General features: G+C 33.8%; 1 long non-coding RNA gene across 2 annotated transcripts; it reads left to right on the top strand.

Annotated features, from left to right (window-relative positions):
• Positions 1–12866: 12866 nt before the first annotated feature.
• On the top strand, positions 12867–15473 carry LOC131048758 (uncharacterized). 2 transcript variants are annotated; one of them, XR_009372226.1, is made up of 3 exons: positions 12879–13510; positions 13867–14069; positions 14368–15473. It is a non-coding gene; the product is annotated as an uncharacterized LOC131048758 (long non-coding RNA). The 2 variants fall into 2 exon arrangements; XR_009372228.1 differs by having other exon boundaries at positions 12867–13510; positions 13867–15473.
• The last annotated feature ends 9414 nt before the right edge of the window (positions 15474–24887 follow it).

The raw sequence follows: 24887 nt of genomic DNA, 5'->3' as shown, positions 1-24887 counted from the left end.
GACCTCTCCTTCAAGAGAAAAATTTCTCCACCGCTAGGCCAAATCAAGTTGTACTATGGCTTGGTGATCATTGTACATATCCATAATAAAAGTTTGTTTCTAGATTGGGGGAAAAATCTTGAACTCAAAGGGGCAATCCATTTTGAGTTTAAAATGATAGACAAGAAGCAGTAAGACAACAATCATAGAGTAATGGTCATGAAATTCAACATTAAGCATTGATCAAATTTCATAAAACAACTATCGAACTCAACATCAAGATCGTTAAAACAACAAAAATCAATGTATGATTGCTTTTGAAACATGATTTCATCACTTTAGCATGAATGATTAATTGTTGTAACTTGATTTTTGTTATCATGCCTTCTAAGTGACTCAAGGATGTCTTGAACTAGATAAGCAATGATAGAGAATGGTATTATTCTTTATCTATTGTTTGTGAGTTAATCATTAGTACTATGCAAATTTATCAGTAGACATAATCAACAAACTATCATCAAGGAGATTTCAAATTTTCATAAGAAAAAGATTAAATCTTGTCTGTTCTATGCAAGCAATACTCAAGTCATCTTGGTTCAATTATACTGCGATGCTTGTATCACCTTGCATGATAAAAATCCATGTAAGTATTACTCAGGTCATCTTGGTTCAATTATACCCCGATACTTGTATCACCTTGCAAAATTAAAATCCATGTAAGTAATACTCAGGTCATCATGGTTCAATTATACCATTGGTGTTTGTACTAACTTACAACATTTTTAAGGCTCAATGATGATAAAAAGCATAAAAATTCGATCAACAAGATGACAACTTTGCACTAATTAGGTTTTCATGGTTAAGATAGATTGCATTCATATTAGGTCTTGCATAAGCACTTTTTAGTCATCTCCATTGTATGGCTTTTCCAAGGCTAGCAATTTTTAAATGATTTTATTTCTCTTATTAAGGGATTGAGTACATTTGACATTAACAAAATAGATCATCATTAATATCATTGCATTTAGTTGTATTAATTATCACTCCATCTAATTGCATTTCAATTAAGTACATTAAGTCCATTTGCATTCACTATCATTTCATTTAGTGGCATTGGTATTCATTATCATCCATATCATTTAGGTGCATTTTTCACATCATTCATAACATTTAGGTACATTTTTACAACATTACATTCATACATAAGCTCATTGCATTATTGCATACATCAAATTAAAAAAAAATCATGCATCATCATATAGGCATAGTGCATCATCATATAAGCATAGACATATAGCATCATACAAATCATCATGATCCCGTGAAGCATAAAAATGGAACCAAGTAGTTAAGACCAAATCCCACTTTCATATACACATTGGAATATGAAAGATCCTAAGAGATAATTTTCTTTGACCACTTATTGTAAGAGAGAGAGGGTCAAGGAATGTCTTTAGGGTTTCTATTCCTTTTCTTCTATGAAGAGGAAATGTGCAAAATGCAATGTAATTATCAACTATACTAGGAAATGAACAAAGACGTAAACATAAACTAAAAAATGTAAAAACTTGTAGATCTGAAACCAAGACATAAAAAGAACTAGAAAATGGACTTAGAGGTGCACCTTCCACATAAATATGGTGCATATTGGGCAGGGCCAGGGTGTTGAGTGCCCTAGTCCATGTCAAAACAAAGAGCGAAAACTATTGGATCTAGGATTTTGAAGACCTGAAATGAAGAACTGCCAAAACATGTAGAAAAAATCAGAGGACCAAGGTGCCATGCCCTAGTCCTGGGAGGACCTAGGAACCATTCCCTATTCCTTGAAGACTGAAGTCAAATTATGAGATTGGATCTTTATCTATGTGCTCTATCGATTCTAAAAATCATGCATACACTAGATTCCTATACCTACACCTGCAACTTGAAAAATGGTGTCTAGGTGGATATATTGGGTTTTTCCTTAGTTAAACCCCTTATTTTGGTGGTTTCCACCTCCACAAATAGTCGATAATGTATTGAAAATGTGTGAGTAAGAATCTTGTGTGTATGCAAGATCCTCAATGAACAAGAAAGTAAATCTAGAGTTCTATCCTACGCTTTGGAGAGTAAACCCTAAATGAATGTAAATGTAAATGTAAATGCTTCAAATAAAAAATGCAATAATGGATCTAAAGCATGAATTTAAATCTGAAAATGAATGTTATGAATCTCATGCAAAGACATGAAAATAACATGAAACCATACCAAACCCTAAGGGAGAGGTACAAGGCAATCAACAATCGGTGATCTCTTATTATTCTTCAATGTCTTCAAAGCTCCTAATTGGTGTTGAAAATGCTTTATGTAGGCTTGATGAATGCTTGATTTGTTGTTGTAGACTTCACATAACATGTACTTTCACTTCATAAGAGGCTCCTTCAATCGCTTGTCTTGGATCCTTCAAATGAGAAAGAAAGGTTATATGTAGGAGACCCTAACTTTGTTTTGAGTCATAGGCTGACCTAGAATTAATTTTTTTTGTCAATCTCTTCTATTTGAATATTAAAATACCACCAAAACATGCTCCTAAAATTTGGGGAGAAAAATTCAAGACCAGGTAGTATGCTACCTCGTCCGAACAAACAATCCGACCAAATTTTCGCCAAATTTTTGGGGAAGCAAGATATTGTGATTTTAGAGAAAATTCCAAGAGTATGTGGGAACTTGTGACATTTAAATATGCAAAATCAGGCCTTGAAGGTTGAAATAGGACATAATTATGGTATTTGATGAAATTATTTATTGGGAGAATAAAATAAAAAGGGGCACACTTAGGGTAAAGGGCCCAATTTTATGATGTTTAAAGGGATGAAAGAAGACTTTAGATTAAATTAAATTCTTAAAGGAAATTTAAAATGCAAGATGCAAACCCACTAAGATAGATGCTAACCTAAGTGTGGAATTGTACCAACCAATTAAGGGTGTACAATTTATGACACTACATTTAGCCCTCACTTTCGCAGTCATATGAGACTAAATGCACATGCAAGATAACGTATAGAAAACTAAACATTTCATGAAAAAGGATATATCCATAAGGTGTCAGATGAATCCCCCAACGATATTTGTAGTACACTTGTTAAGAATCGCATCTTACAAAACTACATGTGAGATAAAATCACAAAATCACGTAAATGCTTACAAGGGAAGTGATGAAATTCATGGATAGCTATATGCCCCCCTATTTTGGCTTGCTAATTTAGTGAGGCAAAACAAGGTATCATGTTTACCACATCGAATTGTTATGGAAAATTGATGACAAATGCTCATGGCAAGGTTTTATGCAAGATCAAAACTGATGGAGAATCATTTGGTAAGAAAGATAACTAAGCCACAATTCCAACACAACCAAGAGTGTGAGGATTGGATCTCTCTAGCACAAGATGAAAGATTAAGTAGAAAAATGCAGAATTGGGTTTAGAAAGAGAATTACCTTTTATCTTTTGAAAAAGGAGGAAGAGATAATTATCAAATACATCCACCTTCTTTAATATAAGGGGTCTTTGAGAAAGATAACATCTTGAAGGAGAGGAGAAGGAAAAACAAGAATACACACATTCTCCATGATCTAGGAAAAAGTGGATTCTTATCGAAGGATTGCACTCTTTCACTAAGAAGAGATTGTTCATGAAAGATGTATCATTCTAAACAAAGAGTAAGTCCTAAAGGGAGGACATATTCTATGCAAGAGATGAAATCCATTTGAAAAATGCAACTCAACAAAGGAAAGGTGAATCATTGGAAAAAGAGAGAAGATTGAAATACCACCCTTGCACCCCAATTATAGAGGCAAGAACATCAAAGAGAGACCAATTATAAAAGAACCATTCTTCTAAAAGAAGGAAATATATTCTCATCAGGAATATGCAAGTTCATAGCATAGAAGGATTCCTTATAAAAGATACTACTCAATGAAGAAAATAATTTGATGAATGATTATAGACTTCTAATACCAAGGAATAGGTCCCAATGAAGGATATGTACCTAAGATCCTCATACAGATACTTGTTCCAATATGAGAGAAGGAATTCCAAATAGGAATGTACACCTCTACAATCAATAAGAAATCCTTATAGAAGACACTACTTCACAAAGGGGAAATTTTTAATCTTAAGAAGGCGAGATGTCTGAAATTACTCTTGCCTCCCATACATAGAGATAAGAGATGGGACAAAAATAGGCTATCATGTTGCTTCCAAAGTATCATTTCACATGAAATTGTGCCATCATGAATGGAAATGAGCCTCGAGTAAGTAATCTACCAATTTCACATAATGAGTATTGAAATGTCTTGATCAAGAAAGTAGTTTGTAAGAGAAGAATAGCCCACTAAGTCATGCTCCTTTTGCACATAAGAAACCTTAGGAAAGGGACAAGTATAATTTATTGGGACCTTATTTCTAGAAGAGAGGATAAATTAGAATGAATAGAAGATAAGGCCTCATAAGTGGGATTGGAAATATCTTGAGGAGATTCATAAAGAGATTTGTCAATTGCCATGATTTCCTTATGAGTGGGATGAATGTTGAGAGATGTAGAGGATGATTTAATTGAGATGAAGTCATCGTCACTACTAAATATAGAATTCACATTAAGAGATGGTCTTTTAGATGCTTTGATGGGATTTGAAGGATTATATCCAAGTCTGAATGAAGCTTTGTGTATGTTATTTTATAAAGAAACTTTAATCCCTTGTTCATTTGTGCCACAACCATTGCCATTATATCCACTCTTAGCTAAAATATGAAAAAATGGACCATAAAGGGATGCCATATCAGAAAGGGATGGTGGGGCCTCATAGGTCTCAAAATCATAATCAGATGCTGAAGAAGAAGCTTTCGAAGGGTTTTTTTAATTAGAAGTACCCACAAAATTTTTACTAATTTAATTAGACAAAGTAGATTGCTTTTTAGGTTCATCCTTATCTTTCTCCTTCTCACTTTTAGATCCTTTCCAAGAGACCCAATATTCTCCCACAAAAGTAGGGTTAAAGTCTAGAGATCCTCAATTGTCATCTGAGAGTACCCCTTCAGGAGAAAATATCTTTGGGAGACAATTCAGATTGAGTAGGATCCTTTTTAGGAGTTGTGGAATCACTAGAGGGAACACGGGTATTAAAGGAAATATGCATATTTGAAGAAGGATTAGAAGTGGTTGAAAAAGAAGATGAGGTTTGCAATGAGACTTGTAAATTGGTATCAACATACAAAGTATACATCTTATTGTTATAAATGAACTTGACATTGTGATGAAGAGTAGAAGGGACAACTTGCATGCTATGAAGCCAAGGTTGCCCTAATATAAGGTTATAATTAAGATCATCGGGCATGACATGGATAGGTGTAGGTAAAATAATAGATCTCGCCTTAATAGACAAGGAACTTATAGTACCTAAAGAAGATCTAGGAACATTATCAAAGCCACAAATATTAAAAGAATTTGGTTTAATAAGAGATGTATCCACCTTGATATTATGTAATAGACTAATGCTACAAACATTAAGGCCATAGCCATTGTCAACAAGGGTTCTTCTTATAACATTACCATTGATAAGGATAAAAATCATAAGAGGACCATATTGGTGTTGGATATCATGAGAAGGCAACTCATCTTGTGTAAATACAATTTGATCTTTAGATTCTTTCATAGGATCAATTAAAGAAGTCATATTATTAGGTGTCACTGTGGGTGGGACATATAAATTCTTTAAAGTATCCTGTATTATTTCATGATGAGTGGATAAAGTTTGAATCAAATCCCAAAGAGATATCTTGGAAAGAGTAGCTTTAAGTTATTCAATATGATCATACTCCTTACTAAGAGTTTTTGGGATATGAGGTGCTTGTGGAAGAATAGGTTGAGAGGGAGGAAGTGAAGAAGGAATAACTAGAGGAGGATTAGGTTGCCTATTGTTTCGTGTATTATACATGTGAGCAACCACATTGTAACTCTCTCAGATGATTTGTTTAGCATACTCACAAGGGATCTTAGTAGGATAACCTCCTTGCACAGAAATAACTAGCTTATTAAGAGTGCAAAAGGAGTCATCACTAAAACCACACTGAACAACCAATCGAGGATTCTTAATAGGTTGAGAATTTGGAGAAGGACTAGCACCTTGAACTGTGAAGAGACACTTATTAGGTATTTCATAACCATTCACATGTATCATATTGATTGAATATGGTTTAGGAATACCAAACCCTTGTGACCTAAGATCATTCCCTTACTCCAAGGTATCCTGATGAATTTTAGAAGAAGGATGAACATCATTCGTATGGTAAAGATCATTGAAAGAAGTGTTGATAGTCTCTTCTTGCACCCAAATGTTATCATGGATAGGATCAATTTTGGGAGTTGGACTAGAAGTAGGAATTAATGTTTCATCTATAGAGGTAAAGTTATTGAAAGAGGGTATAGTGTTAGTAGGAAATATCATATCATCCTCTATCACCAAAGGATCTACATGGGAGAGGGACTCTCTAGGAGAAGGATCAACATTACTCTTAAAAGTTTCATCCTTGAGAGGAAGATCTTTGAAAGAGATATTAACAATCTCTTCTTGAACTAGGGTATCCTTATAAGTAGTACCAAGTTTGGGAAAGGGGAGAGAATTATGTATTAATGCGTCATCCTTGGAGGGAAGTTTATTGAAATGAATAGAAGGTGGGGTGTTATTAAGAGAATTGTCAATCATATCACCCTTTTTTTATCATGATGTCATCTTCTTTGACCAAGGTACTCTTATAAGGGAGGGACATAGTAAGAGAGTAACCAACATAATTATCCAAAGGTGCACCCCAAAGAGGGAGATCATTAAGAGAGGCATAAAAAGTGTCTTTTTGCACAATGATGTCCCCACTGTTAAGGCCAATTTTGGAGAGGGAATGACAATATTTAGTAATGCTTCATCCTTATAAGGGGGAGAATGAATACATGTGTTGTTGAAATCATCCTCTTGCCTCAAAATGTCTTTAATACGATCTTTAGTAGAGAGAGAGTTAAGGAAAGTGCTTATAATTTCATCTTCTTCTTCCAAAATATCTTTATGGTTAAGACAAGCTCTAGGAAAAGGACAAGCATAACTCATTAATTCATCATCTCTAGTGGGAATTTTACTGAAATCAAAAGAGGGTATTCTATCACTAGGAAAAGTAGGGACAATACCATCTTCTTGCACCAAATGGTCCTCATCAGGGAAGTACTTTTTAGGAGGAAGATTAACATCATTCTTCAAGTATTCATACATAGGAAGGAGATCTTTAAAAGAAGTGTTCATAACCTCTTGTTGCACTAAGGTGCCCCCATTGGTAGGACCAAATGTGGGAGAAGATAAATCAATGTCCATCAATATTTTTTCTCTAAGAGAAGTATCATGTATGGAAGGTAAGGTAACATAAAGAAAAATGTTTATGATATCATCCTCTTCCTCTAAGATAGTTTCATAGGAGAAGCACACTTTAGGAGAAATATCAACATAATTCTTCAAATCTTCATCCTTAGAACATGAGAGAGTTTTGAAGGGCTTGTTGACAACTCTTCTTTGCACTAAAATATTCTCGTGAAGAGGGGTAAATTGAAACAAGAGAGGCTAACCCATTACCACATCTATGAAAGAAATGCATTATGCCAACAATTTTTAAACATAGAGAACAATGTAAAATGATGCAAGAACTATGTAATTGGATAAGATCTAAAAGTGCCAAGTGTTTCCAAATCAAATAATTAATCCAAATTAAGCAATGCGCAAGTTCAATTTTGAATTTAAAAATTAGGGTTTTAGTGAAATTAACCTCTAATTTTTAAAAATTTGCAAGGAAATAAAACTTGTAAATGAAAAAGTTGAATTTTACAATGGCATAAACACTCAAGTCTAAGAAAATGAATCAAAATTAAAGGTGTAAAGAGTTGGGTTCATCAAAATGTGAAGCATAAAAATGGAACCAAGTAGTTAGGACCTAATCCCACTTTCATACACATATTGGAATACAAAAGATCTTAAGAGATAATTCACTTTGACCACTTCTTATAAGAAAGAGAGGGTCAAGGAATGTCTCTAGGGTTTATATTCCTTTGCTTCTATGAAGAGGAAATGTGCAAAATGCAATGCAATGATCAACTATGCTAGGGAATGAACAAAGACACAAATATAAAGTGAAAATGTAGAAACTTGCAGATCTGAAACTGAGACACAAAAAGAAGAACTAGAAAATGGACTCAGAGATGGACCTGCCACAAAAAATAGTATATATTGGGCAAGACCAGGGTGCTGGGTGCGTTGGTCCCTATCAGAACAGAGAGATGAAACTACTGGATCTAGGATTCTGAAGACTTGAAATGCAGAATTGCCAAAAAATGTAGAAAAAATCAAAGGGTCAGGGTGCCATGCCATAGTCATGGGAGGACCAAGGAACCACACCCTATTCCTTGAAGAGTGAGGTCAAATTATGAGACTAGATCTGTATCTATGTGCTCTGTCAGTTTCTAAGATCGTGCATGCGCGAGATTCATAGACATGCACCTGCAACTTGAAAAATGGTGTCTAGGTGGCTATATAGGGTTTTGAATTAGTCAAACCCCTTGTTTTGGTGGTTTCCACCTCCACAAATAATTGATAATGTATTGAAAATATGTGTGCAATAATATTGTGTGCATGCAAGATCCTAAATGAACGAGAAAGTAAATCTAGACTTCTACCCTACGCTTTGGAGAGTAAACCCTAAATGAATGTAAATGTAAATGTAAATACTTCAAATCACAAATGTTGTAATAGATCTAAAGCATGAATGTAAATCTAAAAATGAATGTTATGAAGCTCATACAAAGACATGAAAATAACATGAAACCAAGAGGTACAATGTCTTCAAAGCTCCTAATTAATGTTGAAAATGCTTGATGTAGGATTGATGAATGTTTGATTTATTTTTGTAGACTTCACATAACCTGTAATTTCACTTCATAAGAGGCTCCTTCAATTGCTTGTCCCGGATCCTTCAAATGAGGAAAGAAAGGCTAAATGTAGGAGACCCTAACTTTGTTTTGAGTCATAGGCCAACCTAGAAATAGTAATTTTCACCAATCTCTTGGATTTGAATATTAAAATACCGCCAAAAAATACTCTCTAAATTTGGGGAGAAAAAGTCGAGACCAGGTAGTATGCTGCCTAGTCTGAACACACTATCCGACCAACTTTTTGCCACATTTTTTGGGGAAGCAAGATATTGTGATTTTAGAGAAAATTCCAAGATTATGTGGGATTTTGCAACGTTTAGATATGTGAAATTAGGCCTTGAAGGTCGAAATAGGACATAATTAGGGTATTTGATGAAATGATTTATTGAGAGAATCAAATAAAAAGGGGTGCATTTAGAGTAAAGGGCCCAATTTTATGATGTGTAAAGGGATGAAAGGAGACTTTAGATTTAATTAAATTTTTTAAGGTAATTTAAAATGCAAGATGCAAACACACTAAGTCAGGTGCTAACCTAAGCGTGAAATTGTACCACCCAATTAAGGGTGTACAATTTATGATGCTACGTATCCATACATTTAATCACATAATCATAATCATCATTACATCCATCTATCATATACATAAGCATCATATAGACATCTAACACATATAGAGTATAAATCAAATGCATCATCATATAAAACAATCACATAGACATCATAAGCATATAGAAATCACATGCATATATCCACCATCATACAAACCATGTAGGTATCTCATCAATAGTCTCCACTACATCTTATAAAATAAAAAAATCAAAGTCAAATGTATAATCAAATCACATCAGTATGAGAGATACATCAAAAAAATGACAGAAATCATATAATATTTGCATGAGTGTGTGTATACATCAAAATGGTACAAAATGCTAGTATAATGAGTATGGAACATGGAGCTAAGTTGTGTTCCCTCTAACACTGTAGGCCTCGTTGAGCCTACTACTCAACATCTAGGTCTCTACCTATCGGATCCCTATGGAGTGGCCCAGTAAAACCACTGCTCTTGGTCCATGGCCAACTGTGTCCTGACCAAGTGCCTAAGACTTTTGCGTAGCTAGGGGCACATTGATCAATAGGAATAATAGTCTAATATAAATTTTGGTAATACTCAGCCTCCTTGGCTGAGTGCTAGATTTCTATAAGAGTATCTACAATGATAGTATTCTCAACAACTCTCTCTAATCTGTCATCCAAGGCCTCTACACATTTGGATCTCTCAATGGTCGTATCTCTTTCTACTATCAGAGAAGTAATTTGTCCCTATGTCAAAGCTAACTGCACTTGTACCTATTTCAATTGTCCCTGTAACTGCTAAACCAAAGACTTCAATGCGTTGATCTGAGCATGTTGTTGATGGGTAGGCATCCTAATATGTACTTGTCTCTACCCTATCTATTTCTATATCGGAGCTTGAATAGAGGTACCTGGTGTTCTTGTGTCCTATGTAGGAGGGATACCAGATCTCCTCCTCAGCTATATCGTGACCTCCCCTAGGCTTATCATCATACCCTCTGTCGCATAGAGCTTCTAGCACCACCCATACCACCTCCACCCTCTCCACCATCCCCATCATCATCCTCATCATCATCACTATCTTCCTCATCATCCCCATCTCTCCTCAATCGGGATCCCCTTAGCTATGGTCTATCCTCATTATCATCAAAAGTGGGCATTGGCTCCTCCGGGTAGAATAATCTAGGCACTACATGCACCACAAAATAATGTGAATACTCTACCATCATGCCTCCATCAATCACATCTCGGGCATAATCCCATGTCTATGTAGCTAAACCAAAGTACTCCATGCAGGTTGCCTTGTATGGTATGGTTGGTCCCCACTCTGCGACATCCTACTATCTGCATGCATATAGAGCTGCTCCATGGGGTACCCCTTATACTCAATTGTACTATCTGAACACCCTCGTGTGAATGAATCTCTCAATGATAAAAGGTGTTCACCCAATCAAGTATTTGGAAGTGAAAACATAAGGCATCTCCATATCATCCTTCGGTCATGGCTCACGGTCTAAGTAAGGCTATCATATAGCTGTATCCAAGTCATCGAGCACTCACCTCCAATACTCCAATTTGCCTAGCTTGTGCTAGGCAACAACACTTGCGTAGCCAAAAACATAAGGCCTCCCAACCAGTCACTCCCTATTTTCCAAAGGATGAGTAATAGCTACATGCTCCCATGACCAAATTTGCAATAATGTAACCCTAGCTGATATGATCATGGCTCCAAGATATACCACTTGATGAAGATCATGATATAAATGCATAGGCATACAAGAGCCCCACGCATACCGAGCACCCTCTGTAATCATACTCTCAACTACTCTGCCCTAATCAACTAATAGTCCATTCGACTTACGATTGGGACATAAGAAACCTCCAACAAACCCAACTAGCACTGATGGTAGTGGTTCATACAAATCCAACATATCCTGCCACGAGATCTCATAAACACATATCTCATCATCATCGAAGATCCTCCTCAAAGCATCGGTACCTCCCTGCTTGGTGTGGTTGTACATCATGAACTCTCCAACCACTGAGATCCTCAAAATCCAGTAGACATCCTTTAGAGGACCTGTCATCTCACCAGTCTCCAAGTGGAAAGTGTTGGTGTCACTGTGCCACCTCTCCGCAAATGCAGTCAATAATCCCTCGTTAATCCTATATTGGGGCATTTCAACCAAAGAGGACAAACTGCATCTCACAATGATATCTAAATCTGCTTGCACCAGATGGGGAATCAATAGCCAAGTCTTCAAGTATTGTTCTCGAGACTGTAGTACTCTCAAATTCTCCTAAAATCATAACATATCACAAGTCAACATTTGATCAACCAATTTATCTACCAATCTAATCAACTCATGAGAGATTTCAATCAAATCTTGTTGAGCGCCTATCATTGATTCTCATTTATCATGAGGTCAATCATAATCTATTCTATCAAAAATCAACACGGCAAATGTTGATGCAATCGACAAATATCGAAAAGCAAAGAGAAAAATCAAATTCTATTCCTCTGGTGTGCATGTGCTAATCTACGCCATCATTACACTAAAACGATGCATCTATGTGTTAAGATCATTAATTCACTAATCTAGGCCATCAATGTGTTGCTAAACTCAGCCTATGCGCCAAATTTTCATGACTACAAATTTTATATGCATCTGAAATTGAAGTTTGTAATTCTTATTAGACTAATTCAATAAATTATGGAATTAACCAGCTATACTACTCAATACTTATTTTACTATATTTATTACTCCTACTACAATATAGTTGTTACTTCTATTATAATATACATATTTTATTATATTTATTACTTCTACTACTTTACTTGTTACTTATACTATGTGGCACTTTTATTTTTTTCCTTGTTTCCTATGCTACCTATACCCTCTCTTCCCTCTTCTTTTTAGTTTCTTATAATCTGCAACAATATTCATTCTCCTTAGCATTCTTCATGGTGATGATGTATTACATAGTGTGATTCGAAATCTTGATAAAAAATCTAATCTAAAAGTAGCATTGATCAAAACTATAGATTGTGGAAATTTCATATCATTAATTAAAAAATAAATAATTAAATTACTTTTTAAAATATTAAATTATTATTAAAAACAAATAATATTCAATGGAATTAGTTTTAAAAATGATCAAAAAGATAAAAAATTATTTTATGAAATCATAATATTAATTAAATTATTAAATTCGTGACGCTTAGTAATTTAAAAAAAGAAAGTAAAAATAAAAATCACCGTTTCCGTTGTGAACTGATATATCGAGACTTTTATCCCTTTCAAACTTTCCCTGCTTATGTTGCTTAGTGTAGTCCATCTCTACTCAGCGCCCAGGGTCTAGATAACGGTCTGTTTTTTGCCCTTTTTATAGAATAGTGCCGTTCATGAAACGGCCAATTTGATTTTTGTTGCGTTTTACAGAAAAATGCCGTTGATAAAGGGCCTGTGTTTTTTTCTTTTTATAGAATAGTGCCGTTGATGAAACCGCCTGTGTTTTTTTTCTTCTTATAGAATAATGTCGTTGATGAAAGGACCGTTGATGAAGGGACCATTGATTTCTCTATCTATATATAGAGGCAGCCTCAGATCATTTATGCACAGTTCAATATCAGTTTGCCTTAGTCGAAACTGTGGGGTGCAGCTTGAAATGATTTTCTCTGTTTTGTAGGTCAGATGTGGCGCTTCTGAAGTTTTGGGTCGGCATGAGATAGCTCTGGCCTTCCTGTCCGCTTCCCTAGATTTTCTCGAAGGCCATATTGTGGTTTCAATGGCGGCGATTCTAGGGCACTCCAATTGGGGTTTCCATGGGCAACATCAGAATCGCCCTGGCAGCCATTGGGAAGCTCATGTTTGCCCAATTCTAGGAGCTGGTGTGCCACTACTATAATGGTCTGCCTTGGAATCGTTCTGTTGCGCTCAATCCTTCACTCTATTCTATTCTGGTGCGCTCAATCCTTCACTCTATTCTATTATATTTTGTAATTAGCTTCTTTTGGGAGTGAAAATTTTATAGAATATTTTATGCAGTATTGTACTCGTATATTTGTTCATTCTATACACAAGAGAGACGCATTCTGGTTTGTGACTCTTTTTAATTTAATTTCAGATAAGCTTTCAGGGCAATAATGAATTATTATTAAGTTTCTCATGTTGGTGACTCTTTTTCATTTAATTTCAGATAAGCTTTCAGGGCAATAATGAATTATTATTAAGTTTCTCATGTTGGTGGCTGTTAGATTTTCTGAGTTTCTATATTTTCGCTGACTGCATCTTGTAATATAATTTGTTGTTTGAGCAGTGTAATATAGGTGACCCTGTAATGCTTTGGGTGAACAAGGTTGGTCCTTACAACAATTCACAAGAAACATATAATTATTCTGTTTCCCACTTGGGTTTTCCTGTTCTTGGATCTGAATACTGGTGTTTTGAGTCTTGAGTCTCATTTGCTTTGAATTGTTATTGAAGGATAGGATCGTAATCGTTTCTTCAATTGTTATAATGGTAAGGATTCTATTAGTCTTCTGCAGATTTGTCTGTTCTATTTTCTCTCTATTTGAAGTTTTATTGTAGTCAGATGGATTTAATTTATGATCATGATGAATGGCCAATTTAGTAAGTTATTTGTTGTCAATGGCTTTTGTCAATAGTCTAGTGATTTTGATACACTCTTCAGGCGGATTCCTTTCTTCTTGTTTCTGAAGATAATGCTAGCTATTCTAGTGTCGATGATAAAGGTGTCTGTTACAATGTTTGTGTTTCTCCTAGTGAAGATGTTGACCCTGGTGGATGTTTGTTGCAGATGGTACTAATCAGTGTGGTGCGCATATTTATCTTGGGCTTTTTTTCTGATGGTGACCTGGATCTGGATCTAGATATCTCCACTCTGCTGGTCGTTCCTTATAAGAGTTAAGTCATTGGAAAAATATGTTAAGTCCTACAATTGACAAGTTAGATAAGAAATTTGGTGATAGTTGATCTTAGGTGTTTTTATATGGTATGAATTGTTGTTATATGTGCTGGTCTGCTCTCTCAGGTTTTCCCCTGTTTTAATCATTTTTGCTTAGCTCGTTTTATGGTGCTAGGTCATGCTACATAGGTTCTAGAGGGTTGATATGGATGGGTTAATGTTTGTCGATTTTCTTGAGTTTTGTCTCAGCTGTGTATTGATGTTCCTTAAAATGTCTCAATTCACCTTTGCAGTTTTGTTAAGGTTACAGTGCATTGTCATTTGGAGAAGCATATTTTAGTGATTTTTAAATTTTTGTACAAGATGAAGCAAGGAATTTGTTGTTATCTCCCATTCCGTTACACATTACCCTGCCCCAGTCTGCATTTAATAAGGCTGGCTCGATTTGCTTGTTTATTTTGGTTGTCCTTGATTGTGGAGGCCGAAAAAGGCATGGATTTTCCTACCAGGAGTAGTAAAGTTAGCCTTGGGTTTTGTAGGATCCTGCCCATTTTATAGCGTTTGATTTTCTTTAGGACAATAAATTAATTATTCTATCACTTTCTACTTATTTTTATTTATTTATTTCCTGCGCTCTAATCTGTTATAATTAGCCTCTTTGGGGGTGAAAATCTTATAGAATATTTTTATTATGTATTTTACTAATATATATGTTCATTCTATACCTTAGACAGTGATGCTTTCTGATTTGTTATCCTTTTTCATTTAATTTCAGATAATCTGTTAGGGCAATAATGAATTACTATGAAATTGTTCATGTTGGTGGCTGTTAGATTTTATGAGTTGTTTTCCAACTGCATTTTGGAAATAAAATTGCTTTGTATATTGTATTGAGCAGTGTAATATAGGTGACCCTTCAACACTTTGGGTGAACAAGGTTGGTTTTTACAACAATCTACAAGAAAACATATAATTATTACTCTGTTGTGGGATCTGAATACTGGGGTTTTGAGTCTTGAGACTCATTTGATTTGAATTGTTATTGAAGGATTTGAAATTAGTGTACTTGTTTAGTTGTTATAATGGTTAGTGTACTTGTTTAGTTGTTATAATAGTATGGATTTGAAATTATTGTATTTTGCAAATTTTGTCTGCTCTTCTGAGTTTTATTCTTTGGTTGGACAGATTCTATTTTTATTATATTGACTATGTGAAAAACGCATGTTATCTCTACTATGGTGACATAGGTAACTGAGACTCTACTTTTAGGGCTATAACAAATTACTATGGTGTTGTTCATATTTGATGACTGTTAGATTTTATTAGTTTCTATCTTTTCTCTTCTTTGGTTGTTACACATTTTATAAGTTTCCTTCCTAGACTTACTCTGAGGAGGGCCCGAGTTTTTCATGGGTGTGTCATATTGGATTGCACCATATGAGATCAGTCTGGAACTCTTATAAGGCAAATTACAGATAATCATGAATTCAGAGACATTGGTAAAATCAAACAAAATGTGGGACAATTTAAGGCAAATTTGGTCTTTATGCATCACAGTTCAAAATATTCTTTCACAATTATTTTTTTAAGTATCAGTCTTGATTTTCAGATTATTTTATATTTTATCTATATGTTTTTTAAGATATAAGTATACCAGTTTAAATACATCTAGTTTTTAGATTTTTTATTTAGCTTTTATAAAATCTGATGCCAGTAATTTACAAATGTATATATTCTACCTATAAATTGATATAGCTTTTATAAAATCTGGTGCCAGTAATTTACAAATGTGTATATACTATCTATAAATTGATATATACAAATTGTTACAAGTCCTTTTAACATGCCCTCTTTAGTAGAATTCTTTTGTACTTCAGATTCCTTTCTGTTTTTCCAGGACATTAAGGCTGAAAACGGGTCTTCTACCTTTGTCCACCAAAAACTCTTAAGAGAGGAAATATTTAGTATAAGTTATAGCATAGACAAGAAAGTAGAACCAATTGTTACAATGAATTCTCTAACCGTGTATAGGTTTCTATTATTATATCACGCATCTCTGTTTTCTCTATATTCATTTGCACCAAGAGCGAGCTGTTTTATATAAACTAGTTTATATATTTCTGCTATTTTTTTTTTGCATTAGGCAGATTTGCTTGTGCATGATTAGGAATCAATGACCGCCGGTACATGCAATTAATTTAAACATCAAATCTCTATTAAATCACGTCTTCATCTTCAGGTGTGCTTAATCATCATCCATCTCAGAAATGTACAACCACAATCACACAAGTAAAGAGAACTAATTCCTTTATCAAATCAATTTTTGAACAATAGCAACATGCATGCTTAATCTTCAAATAACCCTTTGTATTTTCAGAAACGGACTAATTATGCATCTACAGTTGCAGCAAGGGATGTATATATGTATATGTATGTGTATATGTATATATATGTATGTATGTGTATACACACACATACATACACGTACGTATGTATGTATGTTGAGAATTATATATACATACACATACATATATATTCACACGTGTGTGTATATATATATATACACACACATATATATACATACACGTACGTATGTATGTAGAGAACTATAAGAAAAAAATTCTTCATATTATTTATCATATGTATCATAAATTTACACCCTATTTTGTTGCAAAATTTTACTATACAAATAAAAATGAATGCAAATTTAGCTTGTAAAATACAAAACATAATAAAAATAAAGATCAAGAAAATTATAGACCACTTCAAAATAATCAATATATATATATATTTTAAATTACTTTTTAATTTAATTTAAAAATATATATTAATTAAAATAAATAATTATCTAAACTACATTTGGAAAAATAACAATTATAATTAATAATAACTTTATAAACTAAAATAATGATCTGGATGTAAAGTTGTCCTAATAGATGTAAAATAAATTATCTGCTTGTTCTTCTGTTGTTATTTTGGTTTGATCTTTTTGGTTGTGCTTCTTTGATATAATGCTTTGGATGTAAACTTGTCCTCATAGATGTTGAAGGTTATTTCATCACCTCATCTCATATATATATGATATTCATTTTGAAGGGACCCAAATGAAGGAATTAATATCTTTAATGAGTTAAAAGTGAGAGGCAAAGAGGTGATAAGTGATAAATTATTATTAATTGGGTTAGAGTTACATATTTTGTTGAATGGATATGTATCAACTATTGGCATTAAGGTTTTGATGGATTTACTGGAGGAATACCCCTATGATCATTTATCATTAAAAAGGAATAAAACCCCCAAAAAATAAATGAAAAAACTAAACAAATTTGGCAAATCATTTACCATACTAACTCTTAACACTAATCCAAAGAATACCCTCACTCTTGATGATAGAATATTGCCTATTTAAATTATCCATAATGACAAAAATATTAACATCATCCTGCGTGGTGTGGAGGTTGGCACAATGAATGAGTGAAATGAAGAGATCCAACTCCTTCACAAGTTGTAAATTCAACTATGGGTTTTTGGATACCATCCTTGAGGCACACCTTGTTGTGCTTGATGAAATCAACTAGCATAATGACAATGTTATGGATTCCTTTGAGAGCTCAAACTTTGTATTTTGAAGATGAGTTGGTCAATGAGCTTTGCATCGGCCTCAATTGGACAACACTAGGGACAACAAATAAAAGAATTGAGAGACAAATAGAAGAAGATAATAAACAAGCAAGAGAGAGAGAGAGAGAGAGAGAGAGAGAGAGAGAGAGAGAGTCTACGATGCTAACAAAGCTAATCAAGCACATCATCTGCCTCTCGATATTGCCCATCATTGTTTCAAGAAGGTGGATAATATGCAAGAGGAGCCACATCAAGAGCAATAGATGGAGTTATCACAAGTTCCAAACAAGGACCATGTTCTAATGACGAGTCACTTTGTCTATTATTTGAGCTAGGATTAATGCTTTTGAAAATTGTTTAGATAAATCATTTTCAACATAAACATATTCATATTCATCATCTGAAATATTAGGATTAACATTTTCATCATTAACAACACTCACCTATCTATTCACCAAGATTAACAAAAATAGGAGCTCTAATATGAATAGAACTTGAACCATCATTTTTATTAAGCATTTTGCATCTTCGAGAATTACGTTGAACCTCTTGGTTAGGAGAAGGTTGAACTAATGTTATTATATCAATAATTGGTGTCTTGGGAGAAGAAATGGTTTGAGAAGCAAGTTCACATATACATATGTCTTGCCTTCTTTCTCAATGATCTTGGCTGAACGTATACATAGACTCAAGGCCAAGATCATTTCCTTCTTTCTCAATGAAACTTGAGAAACTTGCTAAAACTAAATGAAACTTGCTATGTATATATATGTGTGTATGTGAGTGTATACATAGACTCAAGGCCAACATCATTGAGAAAGAAGGCAAGACAATCCGTCTCAATCACATTAGTGGAATGGGAAGTAAAGGATCAGTAAAAATTTGAAGGTTTTGATTAGGAGGAGCTATGCATTTGTTTCCTTTATCATTCACACCAGCCATATATATGGTATTATTATCAATCAAGTCTTTAATCTCCTTAATTAATAACACTTTTCAGTGTCATGACTGGGTTGACAATTGTCTTGGTAAAAAGATTTGGAATCAAAGGAAGGTGACAAAGATTTAGTTTTATCAATTGGTTTAATAGGGGAAAGTTTCAACACATTCCTTTGTAACAATTGCAACATAATACTATGAAAAGATTGATTAAGAGGAGTGAATTATTTTCTAAATTATTTGGACAAAGGAGGCACACCTATTGTGGCTTCTACTTGAGTAGTGTTGTTGTCTTTTAATTTGATGAATCCCTTATTCGGTTTCAACTTCGCAAAAGGTTATTGAGCACTTTCACTTTTATCATTTGGAGGCATTGAAGATGATTGTTCCAACTGAATGATAGTAAGCTGGTAATTGTGAAGTACTATGCACAGCTGTGTAAAGGAAGTAAACTCAGAAAATATAAGTTTATCCTTGATATCTTTTTGCAAATTAGCAATAAAAAATCTTTAAATATCTTGATTAGGTAAAGGAAAAGAAATTTGAAAATAAAAATGTTTTTATCTACCAATAAAATCAGTCACTTTTTCTTTAACATCTTGCTTACAATGCATCAGATCAGTCAAAGTAATCTTAGGACCAATATTATTGTGAAATTGTTGAATGGAAGCATTAGACAATTGTTGAAAGAAGTAATAGAATAAGGAGGGAAAGAACAATACCATTTCAAATCTTTATACCTTAGTTTTCTAATAAACAATTTAGCCAACAATCTTTGATTGAATGAGTGAAGTCACTACACAAAGTTTGGAATGTTTTAACATGAGTCAAAGGATCACCTTTTCCATTATAAAGCTCCAATTGAGGGACTCCCACATGTTTAGGAGGGACAACACGAACAATGTCATTGGATAATGAGCTTGCTACATCAAATGTGGGCACATTATACTTAGATTGATTCATGGAAGCTATTTGTTATTATAAGGAAGACACTGTTTGGGCTAGACTATGGGTGGTAGCTTCGATGGAAGGGTTGAAATTGGACATGTTGGATTGAGAAGGAGGAGTAACATTGTTGAATGAAGAGTTTGAGAATAAGGAGGGACATTTTTATATGAGGGTGGGGGTTGAGAATAAGGAGGTAGAACACTATGATAGGTAGGTATTGGAGAAGATTGGATAACAAATGGAAGACTCATAGTAGGAGGGATGAAGGAATTCCCCCCTTGAATAACATTTATAGGTATGAAATTTTGTGTAGAGGTAGCCATGATATTAGATGTGAAAGTGGGAACACTAGCCATAGGAGTAGTCATAGGAATGTAATGGTTATCTTGACTGGGAGGTTGTGTATAACCAAGGACTTTAACAGAACTCTTCATAGACATAATATTAGTATTCACAATATGAGAAATACCATGCAAGATGTCAACGCCAAGTTTATCACTTTGAAACATTCGTTTTAATCCATCAATCAATGGTAGAGCCTCACTTTTCGGGTATTGTTGACTCATCCATTGTTGAAGGCTTTCAAATTGGTTGTCAATCTTCACCAATTGGTCAACAAACACCCAATTTAGTGATTCATCCATATCATGAGAATTATGTAAAGAGTGAGTATAAACGAGTTCATTTGTAGGATTCCAAGAACCACCAACATCCTCATGGAATAAGTTATCCAAATTAGGCTCCATCTCCTTGATAATTAAACCTTGGGAAGCCTTAATTCTACAACTTATTCTCATGGGGATATCATATGTTGGACTAATAGTAGTAAAAATCATGCACTAAAGGAGGGAAATTTGAAACTTGCAAAATAATTGAATAATGTAAAATTTTAGAACAATGATTAAGAAAATTCATTGAAAAGATAAAGAACAATAGTGAAAAGTCATGAAATCCACTAATAAATTTAAATTTAAAAATTAGGGCTTTGTGAAAATAACCTCTTAAATTTAAGATTATCCATAAGAGAATTAAATTTAAAATAGCCTCTTAATTTAAATTATCTAAAATAAATTTAAATTTAAATTTAAAATTAGGGCCTTGTGAAAAGAACCTCTTAGTTTTACAATTATATCTAAGGTTGAAATTTGGAAATTGAAATGATTAATCCAAGATTGAGAAATGTACAAGATTAGTTTAAATTTAAAAATTAGGCCTCTTTTAACTAACCACTTAATTTTGAAAGTTGAGATCCAAGATTGTAACTTTGAATTTGAATTAAAATTAACAATCAAATTTGAAATGGTAAATTCAAAATTTAAACAACCCGCAAGCTCAATTTTTAAAATCAGGGTTTTTGAAAATTAACCACTTAATTTTAAAATTTGACTTGTAGGTGAAAATTTGAATTTTGAAATTGATAAGTAACTAATCCAAATTAAGTGACTCATAAGCTCAATTTTAAATTTTAAAATTAGGGTTTTAGGAAAATTAACCTCTAAATTTTTAAAATTTGCACGGAAATTAAACTTGTAAGTGAAAATTTGAATTTTAAATTGTGTACATACTTAGATCTGAGAACATTAATCAAATGTTGGGTTCTCCAAAATGTAATTGTGAAAGATTAGGGTTTCCACCTGAAGTGAGATGAAAAATGCTAATTTTTGCTTGGGTTGATGATTACTTTTAAAAGAGGGGGAATCCAATAGATGTAGTCAAAATTCAATAAAGATTAAGACTAAATAATGATTTGATTGATTTGGGGTTTCCTCTTTTGTGAGTTGAAATACTGAATTAAGGTAAAGTGCTAAAAAATGAAGGTAAAACTAAGAAAACAGTGAGCTACAGACGTGGGATTTCTGCACGCACCTAGATTTGAGTAGTATATGCAAATTTAGATCTGATCCTAAAAAAAAACTCCAAAAATGTCAGGGCCGATATGTTCGTCGCCTTGGTCCTCCTACTTTTTTGCTCACCAAAGAGGGTTGATTTGTCTTTGCAAATAATACTTATTATGAGAATCATAGCTCTGTACCTATTTCTTGCACACAAAAAGAAAGGGAAATAGGTTGGGAATAGAGGCTTTCCTTAGGTCAAACCTCTATTTTGGAGTTAACCATGAAATTGAAATAAAGTTAATTGAAATTGCTGTAATGGAAGGTTCTCCTTTTAAGGGAGATGTTGAATAATGACTAAAAATCAAGTGATATACCTCCTTTTGAAGTTTGTTTGTCTCCACATGGAATTAGGGCTTGATGAAGTCTTCAAAAAAAAGAATGAAATTTGTCTACTTCAATGCTTGAATCTTGAGTTTATTGCTACTCCAAGGCTTGAAGGAAGACCGATTAATGTTCAATTTATCTTGAATGTTTGATCTCATGTGTGCTTTCTTGTTCATGGATGTTCAAATGAGAGGGGAAATCCTCCTTTTATACCAAGCACGTTGAATAAATTGCTAATTTCCTGACATGAGCCAACGCAGAGAGGGAAATCCTGCTCAATTTTAAAATAGTAACAAGGGTTAAAAGGGGGCCCAAATTAGGGGGATCAAGGCGTGGTGCCCTGCTCCTACCCCTTTTTAGGGATAGGATAAGGTGCAAAATGCATAGGAATAGTCAAAAGTGGTATAATACTTGAGGTGCATGAGCATAATCAAGTCCCAATCAGGCCAAGGGGTGCAAACGATAAGTTAGGGACCCAATGTGGTCAAAGTTGTACAAGGGTGCAATTTTAGGATGCTACAAATATGTATGTCTAAGTATTTATTGAACATACATGTTTATTTATTTGATGTAGATCTTCTCTAGGATTTCATTCTTGAAAAATACAATGAAAATATTTCTCAACATTTTTTTCATTCTTCCTCATTTGACCAATCAATGTTGTCCATATTGGGAGCTCCATTGATCCATACAAATCCATGCACATGTGGTGAACCCCTATGTTGCCACTCATAGCTACACCAATAATCTTTGACATTAGTACTTTTTTCTGAAAATTGTATACCTTAAATGCATGTAATGTGTGACTATATGAGGATAGTCGATAACTTTCTGCCTTATCAAAATTTGAGCTTCCCGTGAATTAGTTGGTGATGTTCCTAGCATTGATGCCTGAAAATTGGGCCAATACATATTTGTTGCACTTAAAGTGAATAATATTGTAGGACATCCAATTTGGTGAAGCATGTTTGCCAATTTTGCATGACATTTAGCCCAATATGATCTTGTACCTCTCAAATTTGTTCCAAACCGCATCAACCTATCTGCTAATTGAAATTGTGGCATGTTTTCCATATGATGATGTAACTCATTGATGGTGATAGGCATGTCTTGTAAATCTTGTGTATGGTGTCTCACTACCATGTTTATCATAAAATATCTAAATCTTAAATGTTTACCAAAATGACGATCCCTATATCGCAACAAATGCTTGACAAATTCATGTACTTGCACTTGCCTCATTCTTGGTTTTAACCAATCACATCTACCATTAGGAAATAATGTTGGGAATTCTATATCAAGTAACCCCAATGTGATATATTCATTGATTGGAGATGACCCAATACCTGGCCAATCAATCAATGTTGTTGGATTTTCCTCAAGATTATTAAACCATGCATGGATTGATTCCATTTCTCTCTGTATATAAAGAAGTGTTGAAGCTATTGATGTTGTGTTCTCAACTATATTATCTTCATCAACCTCCATTACTGGACCCACAAATATGATTTAATTTACATTTGAGTCAAATTCCATCTCCACTATCTTCAATTTGTGGAAAATATTTTCATCAAAATTTCTTGGTAGCTGATTGAGAGCATGTTCATCAATTCTAACATCTAAGTAATATTTGTCATGCTCCACTTTATATTTGAGCTCTTTATACACACGATCCTTGTTGGTTGTAAAGTTGTAATTGGTGTCATGTTAATGCCTTCTAATAATAATAATTGACCAATGCTCTATTGTACATGGCAGAATATTTGAAACATGCTCTACATTTTGGGAAAAACTTATAGTGTGTCCTTTGTATTTATACTAACCACCTGTTGCATGTGTAACTTGCAATATTGGGTTGCCACGTGCAATCAAAATCTTCTCTAATTGAGTCAATTTTTCAAACTCCTATAGTTGTGGGCCAAGATCTATATTATTTGAAGATAAAAACCTATGATTTCCTCTCTCTTGTCAACATTTGTTGCATATAGGACCTTCAGAAGTTCAAACCACTTTGATTCTGACATAAGATTCTTGACAAAAATAACACATGTTTGGGGTTCTAAATATGTCTAATTGATATCTAAATTGCAGTTGGAATCTTTAAAAATCATATCAAAGTGAACCATTTAGATTTTGTATGTTATGTTGAACACCTACATTCATCTCTAATTGACTACCACATTGTGGTGTTTTTGGCGTTCTATTAAATTTTTATTTTGAAGATTCAACTAAATATCTCCATCCAATGGATGATTTTGCCTCACTTGATTGGGGAGAAAATTGTTGTCTTTCTTGTGTTTCAAAATGAGAGATTTGATCAGATGTTATTTGACGTCTATTTCTATGCACGTTTCCTTCATCTATATTTTCTACATCCAATTGTTCCACTATTATCTTTTCCCTTCTTCAAGCATATATTTGTCTATTAGCTTAATTATGTCTTCTTTTTTCTTCTTCTATTTGAATCTGTCATTTGTTCTTGTCATCATCTATGATACTCTCTTTCAATTGTTTTATTTGCTCCTCTAATTCAAAAAATTGTCTTAGTTACACCATAGCTAGCATCGAAGAAATTTCAAGTCAACAAATTAAATAGACTTGCTTCCCTTATCACCTAATACATTATAATCATCAAGATCCCTCAAAGGCTTCGTAAAGATATCTACAATTTATTCCTTTTAGATA

This window comes from Cryptomeria japonica, chromosome 1 (genome assembly GCF_030272615.1).
Source record: "Cryptomeria japonica chromosome 1, Sugi_1.0, whole genome shotgun sequence".
Classification (NCBI taxonomy): Eukaryota; Viridiplantae; Streptophyta; class Pinopsida; order Cupressales; family Cupressaceae; genus Cryptomeria; species Cryptomeria japonica.
The sequence above is the reverse complement of the archived record's forward strand: the minus strand, read 5'-3'. Positions and strand labels throughout refer to the sequence as shown.